The following is a 12,815-nucleotide window of genomic DNA, read 5'->3' as shown; positions in this document are numbered from 1 at the left end:
GGTGATGTTCCCTTAAAGTATTCAAATGAGATTGCAGCATCAGATTGGTATGCATTAGGCTGGTTTCAATGAAAATTAACATGTAATTGCTTCAAATGAAGTAAGTGAGGAGGTAATCTGTTCTTAAATTGGATTCCCAGGATTTTGTGGTACCATAATGCAGCTGTGAAATGAAATATATTTTAAGGATGATGTCCTCAAGGGGGTGAGTGGGGGTAGGAGGGGAGAGGAGTGGAGATAGTATATAGTAGGAGCTCCTCTCCCCTCGCCTGCCTCATTTTTTTTTCAGGCTCATTCTCCAATTGCCAATGGATGAAAATATATTCTCTCACCCATGGGTGACTCCCATTTCCTGCTAATAAACAGACATAGCCTCCCCACTAGGCATCAGCTGGTCCTCTACCTTCTTACAGTGTCTGGGGCTGGTTCCCAGAGGCACTCGAAACTCCCAGATGCCATAGCTGTGCGGTCTTCCCTTACAGCTGGCTCTGTGGGAAGAAGATGCTCCTCCTGTGTGTGGTCTCTGCTGGGACCATCCGTTCCCGAGGCTTATATTGCCGGGGCTGGTTATGTCGCCCAGGGCACGCTGTGCAGAGTTCGGGATCATTGTTTCCTGTAATTTGTGCTCCTGGTGTTGGCATTTGGGGAAATGCATGCTTGACCTCATGAGGGACCCTTCCGATATCAAAGATTTCAGCTGGAGCAGCAGCCAAATTCATGACCACTGTGGTCCTCCAAAGCCTGGGTCTAACCAGACCAGTCCCTCCACCTCCTCCCAGCAGCCATGGTATGGTCCGTGAAGTCCAAAGACGAGCCTTGGAGTAATGAACCGTCTTACCCTTCAATCAAGGCAGGAAGCAGCTGGGTGAGGAGTCGGTGCAGGTTAAGGCATTAAATTGGTTGCCTTTGCCATCCCAGGCTGAACCGGGGTTTCTGGTCACAATGGAAACGATCTGGTAGTCCCCTGTCTGGTGGCATCACTACTCTCCACCAAAGAGCCATCTCTGATGGGCAGAGAGGGATTTCTGCACTAAAGCCACTGGTGAGCAGAGCTGGGCGGACGTTCACAGGAGGCTGTGATGGTCCAGACGACATTCTCCATCGAGGGGCCAGAGTCACACGGCAGGGCTGACTGGGCCTCAGCGCTCGAGGAGCGAAGGGTTCATCATATGCTGTATGAGGAATATATGTTTCAATAAAAGAGCCCCCGTCAGAGCTGCAGAGCAAGGAAATTAATGGGAAATGGAGAAGAATGAGCTTCTGTGAGTCCTCTCCTGCATGGTGGAATCGGCCGCGTTGGGACCCTGCCTGCCTTTCCCTACGGTCACGGCTCTGTTTTACAGCTCAGCGGGTGATTTTTAAACCCTGTCTTTGTCTCCCCCTCTGTTTTCTGCTGCTGCTTTTTTTCCACGCGCGTTGAACAGTTCTGGCTTTAAAACAGAACGGAGCTAATGGCGTTCTCCAATGCTGGTGGTGCACTCCTGGAGCCCTCTCAGTCCATGTGACCAAGAAGGACTGTGAAAGAACAGCAGCCTGCTTCCCTTCTTGCCACCCTTTTCTAGATTGTCCACAGATGCGGCATCTTCTTTACCATCTATTTGTTGTCTAAACCCCCAGCCACACCTTGACAGAATCTGACTGGGCTACTACAAGCTGAGCCAAGTTAGAAGAGTCTGGTTGAAAATGGATTTTGTGTGTGTGTGTGTGTGTGTGTGTGTGTGTGTGTGTGTGTGTGTGTGTAGGTATGTGTGTAAGCGTGTACACTATTACTTTTTGATGTATTGATCATTTTGACACCTTTGCTGCCATCAAAATCTTTGAGTGACTCCCTTGGCATGTTCCTCTGGCTTGAAACTCTTCAGATTTGTAGTGTTCTCAGGAGAAAAGTAGGGAAGGACAGTGGTTTGATGCCCGTGTTGGAGACAGGAGTGTCTCGCAGAACCTTGGGAAGTGCGGTTCACCTTCATCATCTCCTGTGATGGCACCATCACCATTCTTCCCAGGACCGCACTTGCCTTGTTTATAAAATCAGGGTCAGGGTGTTATTCCCCTGCTCTTACAACACAAACCAACGTCAAGGCCCAAGTAGGGAAAGTCAAATATAAACCAAACGCATAAATCAGTAGCAACAAACAGTTGATACCGTCATCGAACACGGAATACTGAAAAAAAGATCCGAATTATGTGTAGGACTCCTCGATCATCAGGGGCGTGATGAAATGAAGGGGAGGAGGACCTAAATGGAAAATGCCTGACTCCGTTTATTCAAGTAAAAGGACCAGGGAGCACAGGAAATAGGGGTGCAGAGCTGGCCCCTTACAGGATCCTATCCCAAGCTCCATTCTCGCCATTCCCCCTTTGACCTGTGACATCCCCTCCGGGTCCTCTCTGAAATGCTGCTTCAAAAGCTTTAGTTCCCATGTTATCTTCCTCTCCCACTTCTAACCTACACCCTCACATCACTGCGCCCCGTCCCTCTCTTCCAGCTGGCAGACCCACCCCTCCTGTTCATCCTCTTCCGCTAAAGAGCCTAGATTGACAATGTTGCCAATCGTTTCCATACATAATAACTTGAGTGCATCGCTTTCCCACAAACATGTTATCCTCAGGGTTCCATTCTCCGGCTCCTCGCCTTTGTGCTTGGTAAATACATTCCTTGGACGTGTGTTTTGGAAGATGGCTCTGTGTTATGCATGTGCCATTAGTGTCAATTGCACAAAGCCGAAACACAAATTACCTGCATTCTGCAGACATATTTAATAACCCAGCCACCGTGGGCTGGCATTCACTGCGGCCCCCGCCTCTCTGCCGGACACTGAAAGGGGAACATCTGAACCGCCTATTAATCTGCAATGTGGGGAAAGTGCTGCTGGCGCTGAATACCGCCTTCAGGGCAGCGGCGGCCCCGCCTGGTGCTAGGAGCTGCGGGCTGAGCAGCAGGCCTCGCCCAGGGCCAGTGGCCATGTGCCAGTTTCTTTAGGGCAGTGGTCCTCAACCTTCTGGCCCTTTAATACAGTTCCTCATGTTGTGACCCAACCATAAAATTATTTTTGTTGCTACTTCATAACTGTAATGTTGCTACTGTTATGAATCGTAATGTAAATATCTGATATGCAGGATGGTCTTAGGTGACCCCTGTGAAAGGGTTGTTTGACCGCCAAAGGGGTCGAGACCCACAGGTTGAGAACCGCTGCTTTAGGGAGATCCAAGATGGTGGGGGCGGGGGCGCCTTTGCATCCTGCCAGAGCTGAGAGTTGGGATTAAAGGCGATCGCTGCTGGAGGCTGAGTGGGACAGTGGGAGACTGGAGGGCGCCCAGAGGGATGCCCCTTGGTGGGCAGGACTCCTGGAGCGGCGTGCACGCGTGGCTCACCCTCTGGAGTGTCTTTAACATTCTCTTCCAGTGGCTTTTATTGAGGCTGCGCCATAGTCAGCGAGTCAGTCTCCCCTGGGGCTGGTAAAGTCAAGGCAACGTGGTTTTCAGGGGAGCAAATATTTATAACAAAGAACCTGAACTCCGATTCCGCCAATGCCACCTACTGTCAGGCTTCGTGACTCCGTTAAGGGAGCCTGAGGCTGTGGCTCATCTGCCGGGAAACACCAGGGTCCCCTGCACCCGGGCTGAGGACCCGGCTTCTCTGGCCTGGAGTTCGGCAGGATGGACCCAGCAGTCCAGCCTCAGAAAGGGACCGCTGACCTTGAGACCCAGGGGTGCCCTGGCAGACCGAAGCCCGCCCAGGCTGCTTGGCGTGGGCGCCTCCTGCAGGATGGATGGACGGCAGCCCTCTTTCCCAGGAGGCCCCCGGACCCAGCCTGGGCGGCTCCTCAGTCAGTTTCTTTATCGAGGCTGAACCTCGCCCTGCTCAGAATTTCTCCCAGATTGGAGCTTGTCACGCTGCTGCTCAGCATAGGATTCCTGGTTTCTTGTGACACACACACACACACACACACACACACACACACACACACACACACACACACACACACACTCATTCCACAGGAAACCAAAAGAATCCAAGAGAATGAGCAACCTGCATGTGTTTCTCCTCCCTCCCATTTTTCAAATTTTTCCTGTTCCTCCTCACTGGGCTTCTCACAGGACTCTTCCCTTTCCCTCCTGTGCCTGTCCCACCAGCCTGGCTGTGTCTTGGCCTTCACTCTCCCCTTTGCCTCTTTCTGCCTCTTTTCCCTCATCAGGGCTGAGGCTGCTCAGTGCCGGAGGGAGGGTCGGTGCCGTATATCCCGGAGGGCAGCGCGAGGGCCACGTTGACAAGGAAGGCTGTCATCAAACTTTACAGCTTCCTATAAAATGCACCGCCGAGCAAGGACAGAGGGACTGCAAGGGCACAGGGCGACTCGGGGAGATGGGGGCAGACAGAAGGGAAGCTCTGCAGAGGGTGAGGGGGGAGGTAAATCTCTGTGCTTCCCACAAAAATGTATTCACGGAGACAAACCTGCTGTCTCTTCTAAACCCACACGTGTCCCCGGAAGCCTCCCTGGAGACCCATCAGCTGATAAAAGCTCTGCTTATGGGGTGTCTGTGGTCCATTGCACGGAGCTGGCGTGGAGGAAGCCGGTCAGGGCCACCTGAAGGCATGGGGGCCAGGGCTGTGCTGGGACCTAAAGCCCCTCCTCCTTGAGAAGCACTAGGGAACCGGCCTTCCGCTGGTCCTCCCCAGAAACGATGCTATGTGGAGAGTGGGCTCGCCAATCCAGAGGGGCCTGCATACATGCGGCAGGGCAGCTGGTGGCCACTGAGGCCCAGGGGCAGGGCGGGTCCTCCAGGGCAGGTTCTCCAGGCACTGACACCCTGAGCGGCAAGCAAGGCCACCACATGGTCAACTAGGGAGCCACCCCGACAGTTCACTGCAGACTGCGGTGCCTGCATGCATGAATCCCTTCTCATGTCCCTGTACTTCATCCAGGGCCCTGCGCTCCCTCCACCAGCCAAGCCAGCACCAGAGGCAAAGCAGGACCTGGTTACCGAGGCTGGGACTCCTGGAGAGGGGCTGCCAGAGGCCCAGGCTCGCTCTCATTGAGCAGCTTTGGGGCCTCAGGCTGAGGACTGAGCAGGCCTCACAGTCCTGCATGGAAACTGGGGACTAACTCGCCATTATTGCTATGGTGCCACATGCCTGCCTGCCTTCCTTACCGAATCCCTCCCACCCCCAATTTTTAATCTGGGTAAACAACTTTAATCTCTGTCCCCAGGGCACGGGCTAGGGTGGCCCTCAGGGGGTGGTCTGGGCAGCGCTCTCAGTGTCTCCTCCATCTGCCCTCCTGTGGGCAGCAGTGACCCCTCAGAGCCCAGCCGAGCACACGCCTGTCCCGTTTGGAACAATGTGTACCCAGCCAGATACTCCAGTTCCCGGGATGACCCAGATGGGAGGCCTTGCATGAAAATGCTCTGATCACCTAGCCAGGTTTTCACATCAGTTTCCAACTCAGATGCTCCCAGCCACTCCCAGTGATGATTCTCGGTTACGCAACAATGAAAGCTGTGGAACTCATTTTGAATGCTGCCTGCGTGTGTGTAGGGGGTGGCTTTATAAAATGTAGTGTTTTACATTTTTTAAAATTCTTACCTGAGGACATGCTTCTCTATTGATTTTTTAGAGAAAGAGGAAGGGAGAGAGAGAGAGATACATGAATGGGAGAGAGAAACCTCCATTGGTTGCCTCTGGTATTTGGCCAGACCGGGATCGAACATTCTGGTGCATGGGATGATGTGCCAACCAACTGAGCTACCCACAAGTGTGTCTGATGTGCATTTCAACCTGGAAAGCTTCAGCATGCCCCGCACACACCCTGCCTTTGGCCACACAACAGTCAGGCATCCTGGCATGTTCTTATTTGTGTACTCGGCCCCTAGCACACAGTAGGGATGCCATGCCACAAATATATTTGCTGACTGACTGACCAAGTGAATAAAGGATGTTTCCTCTGATATCCAAGGCAGTTAGACTAAATCACATGCACCCACAGGGCTCAGGGAAGTAGAAGAGTGTTGTGTGCTGGTGTGTGTGTGTGTGTGTGTGTGTGTGTGTGTGTGTGTCTGTGTAGTGTGTAGGTTAGATTGCGGTCCAGGCTGGGGAGGGATGTGTAGGCTTTGGCAGGGGGAAGGGAGAGCCCCATGTTGTAAGCACCTGTGCAACGGGCAGTGGGGACTGCGTGAGAGCCAAGGTCCGGCATCTGTGTCTGAGTGACTGTACGCGGAGGGGAACAGAACTGTAAATCAAGAGGACCCCGGTTCCATCGGTCCTTCCCAGAAGAAAGCCTGATGGATGGAAATTGTAGGCACAGGAGCACTGGGGACAGTAGTGGGGGGACAGGGTCCCTGCAGCCCAGCGGGGTTCCTCACGGCAAGTAGAGGTGCAGGGACAGTGCTGAGGCGGACCAGAGACGCCCACACCCACCTTTCCTTATGGAAGACCAAGGTGGAGAGTTCTTTTTTTTCCTTCCCTCCCCCTTCTTTCCTGTGATAGATGGGGCCATGCTGTTTGCGGTGTGGTATGCAGAGGCTGACAAAACGAGGCGCTCAGATTGGAAATCAAAGCTCCCCCCATTGCTGGCAGCGAGCCTGAACTTCGCAGCCACCTCCCAAGGAGAGGACAGAAGAGGGGGAAACAGCTGCTGTCATTTCCCCCATAGGAGTTGTTTTGGGTTTTGCTTTTATTTCTCCCAGGAGGCGAGGAGCTGGAGAGGGTAGCTAAGGGAGCCAAAGAAAGACAGGAGGAAAAGGGTGAGGGCTGGCGTGCACACAGAGAGGGAGCCAGGGAAGGGGCAGCCGCAGGCAGAGCCAGGAGGCTGGGAGCTTGCCTCGCTTCTGCTCCTGGCTGGGCTGGCCTAGGTCTCTGTGGCTGCCCCTCCAGTGCTGTGCTGTCCAAGGTGCTCTCTGTGGCCTGTAAAATGGTTTTACTCACAGGTGCCTGGGAAAGGATTCATTCCTTGGCTCATCCGCCAGGCTGGGGAACTGAGGCACTGCGCACCAGCGCCCTTGAACTCACTCCTTTCGGTCCTGCTCCCAGTCTTTTGTCCTGGGAGTTCCGGGCAGTATCCCCACATTCACCTTAGCAGTGGTTCTCAACCTTCCTAATGCCGCGACCCTTTTATACAGTTCCTCTTGTTGTGGTGACCCCCAACCATAAAATTATTTTCGTTGCTACTCCATAACTGTAATTTTGCTATTGTTATGAATCATCATGTAAATATCTGATATGCAGGATGTATTTGAAGGGGTTGCAACCCACAGGTTGAGAACCGCTGCTTACAGCAAGCATGTCAAACTCGTAGCCTGCGGGCCGCATGCGGCCCACAACGGATATTTTTGCGGCCCGGACAATACAACGGTGTTAGCAGTTATTTACAATTATGAAAGGAAATAAGTCTCCTGTCAGATCCAGAATTACTGACATTCACCTTGGGTCAGTTTTGAAAGTAATCACTGCGAACAAGATTTCCCCCAAAGTAGGAAAGACAGTAGCAGAGAAGAGATGCCAAGTGTCAGGAAGAAAACATTAATTTTATCATTGCTCTTGCTTTTCTTTTCTTTTTTTTTATACTATACTTTTCGAAATAAACCTACATTTCTGTGAAAATTGAAGCTTTTTTTGGCAACTCACAGAAACTTAAACCTTGCTTATTTGGCCCGTATTAGCCTTTGGGTTTAACATGCTTGCCTTACAGGATGAACATTCATTCATGTCTGCTTTTCTGGTCCTTCTCCCTGGACTCCTGTGCAAACTGCCCCCCTCCCGCCCCCCGGGGCCCGGCTGGCGTCTGACAGGGCGACTCTGCCCTCTGCTGGAGCAGAAGGTGGAGAATGAGACAGAAGAGTGGACTTGTTCCAGAAAACATACCCTGGCATGCCTCCCAGGAAAGTCTTTGGTTAAAGCAACCCGAACCCCAAATGAATACAGCTCAATATGCGTGTGATGTACGAGTACCCTGATAAGCCGGTCGGAACGTGTTTCTAAATAGACCTATTGCCTAAGTGGCAATAAATCCTCCGTGGCTCCCCATCTGTGGTCTGTGCGTAGGGGAGGATCTCAATGCAGGAGCACAGGGCTGCGTGGACAGAACCTTGGGGCGTCCTGAGCCCCTTCTAGCACAGGTCCCCGTGGCACCCACGGTGCACGGCCGTGCCCTTTGCCCACCCCTTTAATGACTTTCTTTTTGGTTTTACAACCTGCAATCTACCGCATGTCCTGGTCAACGGATCTGTTTTTTCTGTGTTGCTCGCTGCCTCGGATGCGTTTATGGGCATTGATCCCCTCCACTGGCTCCCCAAAGAGGTGCTTTTCCTTGAGCCAGAGAGTCATTGCGGAGGATTACAGCGCCTGCCACTCGGCACTCCGATTTATTGCCATCCTGGGCTTTATTCTGTCCTACACTTGCAGCCAAGCCTCATTCATTTCGTTTTTCTGGGGCAAGCAGGATGGGAGACGCTGCTATTAATAGGAGAAAGGATGGCTCGCCGGCAAGCTGAGCGATGTCTAGGTTTATGGTCTGCGTGTTCCAGAGCCCAGCTCTGGCCTCCCGTCCGCCCTTCTTCCTCCAGTGCCAGCGCCAGGCAGCCCTGTCACGTGGGCGTTGACCCTCTGCAAAGTTTTACACTCTTTTTCAGGCTTTTGTAGACAAATGATATTCTTCCATTTGGGCCAGCTCACCCGCGTGTCCTCCACTTTCCCCCAGGAGAAGGCGGGCGGGACGGGGCTTAGATCAGTGGTTCTCAACCTTGGCTGCACATTAGAATCACCTGGGAATCTTTTTAAAATCCTAATTTCTGGGCCTCATCCTCCAGAAATTCTGTTTCTTTGTTATGGGGTGGGGCCACAACATTAGTAACAAAGAAACAGAATTTCCGGAGGATGAGGCCCAGAAATCAGGATTTTAAAAAGATTCCCAGGGGATTCTAATGTGCAGCCAAGGTTGAGAACCACTGGCTTAGATGAAATCTTGGTGCAGAGGGAGGGGCGAGAGGGAGACAGAGAGGAAGACAGGGCACAGGGCACGGGGCAGGCGATGCCGCAGGTCCTCTCAGAAGGGGTCTGCTTTTCAGGTTGCCCAGATACGAATGTATGTGAATCCAATTAAAGCCACTCTACAGGTTTTATTTACTTTGATAAACATGTTTACTAATCGTTTATCACAAATCAAATAGCAGAGCAATTTCCAAACAGTGTTCTACAGATAATACATGTCTTGTGAATATGCATACGAAGTATTACATCTCCGCTGCTGCCAGGCCCCTTACTCTCTCAGCGCCAGGATATAGAAGCCACTCAGGGACGGCAGAGAGGGAAGTGGCAGAGGTGGTCTCTGCAGAGACCTCCCTGTGGGCTGGCCCGGGCTGTAAAGATTCACATCTCCTTCCTTCAGGAATGGAAGCCACAGGGAATTTTCCAGTGGGTTGTAGTTGGGGTGTAGGAGTTCATCTGGCCGAGCTGACTGTCCAGGAGACCACACACATACAGACAGCTGGTAAGGTCAGAAATCGTGATGGGCAATGCTGGCAACTTTGCCTGGGAATGGAATGGCGTTTGGGGGGGGGCAGGAATAGGCTTTTATATAAAGACTTCACTTTATACCATGCTCCTGGGAAGGTACAGTTTGCAAAAGCAGTGCATGTGTGGGGTGGGGTGGGGGGGATAGAGTCAGATGAGATAGAATCTATTTGGCCATATACTCTCGAAGTTTGGAGATGGTCATGGAAGAACTTTGTATCTAAAACTACCTGCATTTCTAGAGAGAGCAATGTTGTATCATGCCTACAACTGTGTAGGAAGTATTGCTACTATTGGGTCTCTAATCATGATTTTATTGCCAATGTGGAGGGTTGTTTTCAGCCTCTTGCATACGCATGGATCCAGAAGGTTTGACTTTATCTGTAGTAACATAGCAAAGGGATACAGACAGATCCCCCAGCCTGAGCCCTAAGGAGCCTATATACCAGGACTCGGAGAAACTGACCAATCACGTAGACCCTCTGGGCTCCTGTCCTGACTTTTGGGACAGGAGCACCTGAAGGTGGGATTCATCAATGTAAACCTTAGGTGGGTTTTCCACACCCACCAAGAAGTGAGGTCAGCTTCGGGTCAACCTGCAGCTCCCTGTCGCTCCGATTTAAAGTCTCCGAATGAAGACTTGTTAGGCAATAAAAACTGGATTTCTGCTGTTAATACCCTCATTTTTCTTCAACACACACACAAAACAGTTGCCTCCCTCCACCAATCCTTTCAAGTCCGGGTTTGTAGCACACGATTAGAAAGACGGGAAGAAGGATATATGAGGTATTGGAGGGACCGGCAGTGTAGGCCTGGCTACTGGGAGACAGTGGAGCTCTGGTCACCCCCTCCCCCACCTCGGCTCTGCTCCCCTGCTTGTTTCCCTTTTATGGATTTTCTGGTGCAATTTGGCTTCCGCATTTTAAGAATCATCTCAGCTATTGCAGACAGGCTATCACCACCCCCTTTCTCCTTCGGTTCTGCTGACCATTGAACATTTCAAACAGGTTCTGACAAAGCTAAAACTACCCAAGTGCATCCTGTTCTTAATTAGAAGAGCCCATTGCCAGAGACCTTCGGGACTTGGGGCCATAGGAGATTCATTTTCACATGAATATTCGCAGAAGGAGAATGGAGGCCAGAGGTGACTGATATTAGATCATCTTGGCAGGCAGGCCACGTGCATCTAGAGATCAACTGATTAACCGGGGGGGTAGGCCGGTAGGGGTGGGGTGGAGGGGGAGGGATGAAGCCTCACACAGGAGACCAGGCTGACTTTGTCAGGAGGCTGCTGGGAAATACCGCCTCGGCCACAGGAAGCACAAGATGAAGGAGAGGGATGTGTCTGGCAAGCGGGAGGAAGGGGAAGATGCTACTGACTTTTTTGTTGGGTTCTAGTGTGATTCTCCTGAAAATGACAATGAAAGCAGCAATGATGGTTCTAATTTCACTCCCCTGCATTTAAACTCTAATTAATATCATTTGATCCTTTGTGTCCTGCTGAGGTGAAATAGAACATGCTCTCTGGCACTCATAGCTCTCTTCCTCTTAAGAATTTGCATAATATGTGGAGGCCTGTTTGCATGTATTGCATTTTAGTAACAGGCATCCTTGCCTTCATAATTCCACCCCACTTTGCATTCTAACCTGCTAACCTTGGCAAACAGTGGAACAGTCAAGGTTCCAGGACAGCATGGCGCAGCAGGAACAGGGCAAATGTGGGGGTGCTGGCAGCAGACCCGGTCACCCCTGCAGCGCCAGGGCCCGCGGGGACGTCGCTCTGTCTTGTTCAGATGAGGAAACAGGGTCACGGAGGCGAAATCACTCGCCCAGGATCAGACATTTCACAGGCCCGGGTCTGGGGTTAGAAATCTGTCTCTCCCCCACCTTTGTTTGGATGCTTCCCCGAGATGCAATCATCAGCTAAGGATTGTACGTGCCATCACGCACCAGAAGAGTGTGAGCTCTGACTGCTCTGGGTAACTAACAGAAACGGTCCCACGAAATGGATGCTGCCTGCTCGCTCCCTTTTCGCTTTGCAACCTTCGTGGAGCGTGACCTGTGGCTCAGTGACCTCTGGCAGCGAGGCTCAGCCGTGCTACACGGGCGGCATGTCAGGCTCCTGCATCCGGGCATGAGCCCCCCTGGAGAACAGCGGGGCGATTCCCGTGCTCGGGTTGTGCCTGAGGCTCCCTATTGTCTCAGAGACACCTGGGACAGGAGGGATGCCTGCTGCCTGTGCCTTCAGGCAGGGAATGGAGATGTTTACTTGCTGACAGTGACAAGGGACAAGGGACGGGGTACCATGGTGAGCACAACAAACCTAGGGGGTCAAAAACTAAAAACAAAGGAAATACCCTGCCTTTGCCACCGCCCTGTGTCCTGGAGGCCTTGTGACAAGTGTGTGAGGTGCTGCGGAAGTCAGGGCCGATGTGCTGGGGCAGAGGCAACCTTGTGAAGGGAGGTGCATGTCGGGGAGAAGTGGGGAGAGGTGCCCCAGACTGAGGGGTGGTGTGGGAACTGGGCTGGTGGCAGGGCGGGGTGGGTATGCCATCTGAGAACACCGCAGACAGGGCTGTGATCGGCTCCCTTGCGGGGCGACGGGGCTGAATGAGGCTGGCGGCATCCTGTGGGTTATCCTGAAGGTTTGAGCTTTATCCCGAGGCCTGTGAGAGCCACTGAAGGCTTTGGAACAAATACATCTCACTGGTGGTCCGTGAGGTCCGAAAGCTTGGCGACCGCAGGACTGTAGGGTTGACTACAGAGGCCAGAGGTCAGTGGGAGTGGCTGGTGCTGCAGCCAACCTGCCAGCTGAGGGGAGATTGGATCCTCCCACCCACCCCCAGTGCCTGGCGTTGAGAAGGTGTTCCATTGGGATGAGATTAGGGAACACTTTGAGCTTGTTGTTGAATGAACGAGATCAGGGAGCGATTCATGCAGAGAAAGAACTCTCTGCGTCAGCCCAACTAGCATCGCGTCCTAGGGAGACCAGTTAATTGAGAATTTCACCAAAGGCGCCGAGAGTTTCTGTGAAGGACTCAGACAATTACTTGCCCATCACTGGTTGGAGGAAATTACTTCGGGAGGCGCACTGAGAGGACCGATTCCCCAGGCTGACGTTTGCATCTGCAGACCCTCCGCCTCCCCCTCCATCTCCGCCTGCACCCACCTCCCTCAGCAGGGCCACCATTGCTTTGTCTGCTGGCCCCGCCATGGGGGTCAGAGAAAAGACCTACAGAACGCCCCCCAAGGGCATCCTGCTTTAGGTACCGGGCCGAGTATTGTGTTTTCAGGGTTAAGCCAGAGCTGC

At 52.5% G+C, this 12,815-nt stretch overlaps 1 protein-coding gene across 5 annotated transcripts in view; it reads left to right on the top strand.

The window, feature by feature from the left end:
- The window catches only part of NTM (neurotrimin), an 846,452-nt gene that overhangs the window by 653,330 nt on the left and 180,307 nt on the right, over positions 1–12,815 (top strand). The window lies entirely within an intron of this gene.

The sequence above is a fragment of the Myotis lucifugus genome, unplaced genomic scaffold, assembly GCF_000147115.1.
Source record: "Myotis lucifugus unplaced genomic scaffold, Myoluc2.0 scaffold_225, whole genome shotgun sequence".
Lineage (NCBI taxonomy): Eukaryota > Metazoa > Chordata > Mammalia > Chiroptera > Vespertilionidae > Myotis > Myotis lucifugus.
The sequence above is the reverse complement of the archived record's forward strand: the minus strand, read 5'-3'. Positions and strand labels throughout refer to the sequence as shown.